Here is a 3,277-nt window from a genome sequence, read left to right as displayed (position 1 = left end):
ACCACATGAAGTGAATTAACAAAGGGCTGAGACCATCTTGTGGAGATCCTTGAATATGAACTCTCCACCACTATACCTAAACACTTAACTATACTTATGCTCATTATCACATTATTACCTCCAGACTGAGGAGAAAAAACAATCTCTCCATGCATAAACAATTGCTTCACCTAGTTTTTTACCACATCTGACCGTTTCTAGAGTCTTGTTCTATTACTTATTCTTTACCTTTCTTACATTTTAGATCTCTGTCTACCAGGTTTGTTGTTTGTTTTTTTCCAAAAACTATATTCACTCTTTAAACTTCTCTACTTTAAATAAATTGATCAATAAAAAGTGTTCCTCTGTTTAGACTTTCTATGGGGCTACCGTCCTGTCTTGTCAAATGAATCTTCTCACAGGAAAAGTTGCTGTCACCTCTCCTTTGCTTCTCATCCCTCTTTGTCTCAGAGCAGCTCCCCTAAAGTTGCTTGAGCAGATGTCACCATCCAGGATGCTAAATGCCAAATCCAGTCAATTGTTCTTACTTCTCCTCTCATTTAATCACTCTGCAGGATTTGACATAAAATTATTTCATTCCTAAAAATCGTTCCGTTCTTGTCATACATGGCTATTCTCCTGATTCTGATACAGCTTCCTGGTTTTTCTTTTTCAGTCTCATTCACTGCCCTCTCTACCTCCCCCTTCTTATCAAGTGGACTGCAGTTACAAAAAACAGGATGTGTATGATGTCCCCATTTATTCTCTATTATGTATATACAGATAGAGTATGAACATGTAAGTTGTGCTTATGTGTGAGATAAGTGTGAAAACATATACACCAAAATCTTAGCAGTCACTGAAGATACTCTGAGTGAATTTCACATTAATTTCTATAGTTTTTAAATATTTTTGCAATTATCACATGTAAAAATTGGAGAGTCAATAATTAAATTCATAAATTACATTAGTATGCCCTTTCATTATGCTTTTATGTCGATAATTCTCAAACTTCTCTCTCAGGCCCAAATATTTTTCCTGAATTCCAGACCCAGAAGCCCCTAGTCAAAACTCACCTCTCTTCCCCATTCTTCTTTTTCTCAATAGTCCTCAAATCAGAACATTATCTAGTTAAGTTCTTTGTTGCAGCTTTATCTTTACGTATTTTTAATTCCCAAAATGGAAAGCTTCATGTATTTATGTTTTCATTCCTAGCGTCTATCATAGTGCCTTGTAAATAGAATATAATTACTGAATTGGTTGAGTGAATATAATAATTTTTAAATTCTGTATGGTTTAGGGAATTATTGAAGTTTTTGGCCGATTTGTAATGTATGATCAATCTGAAATGTACAAAAATGCAATGGAAATGGAGGGTTTAAAGGAGAGCAAGCAAGTATAGAGTCATAGAAATTCTAGGCGCCAATGATAAAATCTTTCTGATGAAGTGGTATCTCCAAGGAATAATAAATATATAAATATATATAACATTTCCTATATTCCTTATATATTATAGCTTTTAAAGATGTACTACATAATTTGATATAATGACTGAGGGTGTCCAGTGATTCTAAAATAAATCTTTGCTACCATCTTGTGGCAAAACAAAACAAAAAAACAAAAAACACATTCACATTGTATAACAATATTTAAGGTTTGTAAGACTGAGTACATAATTATCCACAGTTAAATTCTTTGTTTTTTAAAAAGAAATAAATTTCAACTTAACCCTTAAACATTTAAAAGTATTCTCTGCTGCTTTAATGTTAAATTACTTTCAACTTACATGGATTATTTACCTTTCTGGAGTTTAATATTGTTTTGTTTCTTGTAATATAAGTATCTCTAAATTAATTTCTATACTTAATTTTTTGGTTCAGTTTTGCTTCAAATTCTATAGGGTAAAGAAAAACTTCAGTGATTATTTAATTGTAAATTTTCCATCTTTTAGCTATTTTCCTATTGAGTACATAAAAATTCATTCATTTATTGTATTTGATAAATATTTATTGAGTGCCTATATGACGTCAATCATTGCTCTAAGCATTCAGGATATAATAGTGAATAGACAAAGTATCTGCTTTCAAGGATCTTACATTTTAGTGGGAGATATAGAGTAAATTTCCATGTTTTGATAGTCTTTAAAAATATTGTTACCCACGATTAAAAAACTGTGAAAGTTCTTGTTTGGACACAAGGATGATATAAATGGGATTTCTTTTTAGAAAAAAATGTAGTCTAAAGCCCTGGCTGGTGTGGCTCAATTTGGTTGGAGTATCATCCTGTAAACAGGTTTGATTTCAGTCAGGGTACATCCCTGGGTTACAGGTTCAGTCCTAGTTGGGGCACATACGAGAGACAACCAATAGATCTCTCTCTCTCTCATATCAATGTTTTTCTCCCTCTTTCTCTCCCTCCTTTCCCCTCTTTCTAAAATCAATAAGCATGTCTTCGGGTGAGAATAAAGAAAAAAGAGAGAAAAATGTAGTTTAGAATATTCCACAATTAGGAACATATGAAATTTTATAGAAACTGGATCTCTTAGTGATTGTTTCTGTATTTATAAGATTATTTAAAAAATGGGCTATGAAGAAATGAGTCAACAAATTTTAAAATTTTGGTTAATTTAGTTTTTTCCCCATATATTTTTTTTTTACTTTTTTTTCTTTTCTCCCATTTATTCCCTTCTGCCCTGCACCAGCCCCATCCCACCAGCTTCCCCTCCCCCACCCCCGCCGGCTCTTAGTACATGACCATGGGTCATACGTGTAAGTTCTTTAGCTTCTCAATTTCCTATACTATTCTTAACCTTCCCCTGTCTATTTTGTACCTACTATTTATGTTTCTTATTCCTTGTACATTTTTCCCTATTTTCCCCCTCGCTCTCTCCTCTGATCTCCATTTCTGTGATTCTGTTCCTGTTCTTGTTGTTTGCTTAGTTCATTCTTATTTTTGTTTTTACTTCTTTTAGGTTCAGTTGTTGATAGAGTTCTGAGTTTGCTGTCATTTTACTGTTCGTTGTTTTTGATCTTCATCTTTTTCTTAAATAAGTCCCATTAACATTTAATATGGGCTTGGTGATGATGAACTCCTTTAACTTCACCATATCTGGGAAGCACTTTATCTGCCCTTCCGTTCTAAATGATAGCTTTGCTGGATAGAGTAACCTTGGATGGAGGTCCTTGTTTTTCATAATTTTGAATACTTCTTGCCAGCCCTGTCTTGCCTGCAAGTTTTCTTTTGAGAAATCAGCTGATAGTCTTATGGGAACTCCTTTGTAGGTAACTGTCTCCTTTTC

Source organism: Pteronotus mesoamericanus, unplaced genomic scaffold (genome assembly GCF_021234165.1).
Source record: "Pteronotus mesoamericanus isolate MK-2021 breed Mesoamerican mustached bat unplaced genomic scaffold, CSHL_Meso_final contig_43, whole genome shotgun sequence".
Classification (NCBI taxonomy): domain Eukaryota; kingdom Metazoa; phylum Chordata; class Mammalia; order Chiroptera; family Mormoopidae; genus Pteronotus; species Pteronotus mesoamericanus.
This window is presented reverse-complemented; position numbering follows the sequence as displayed.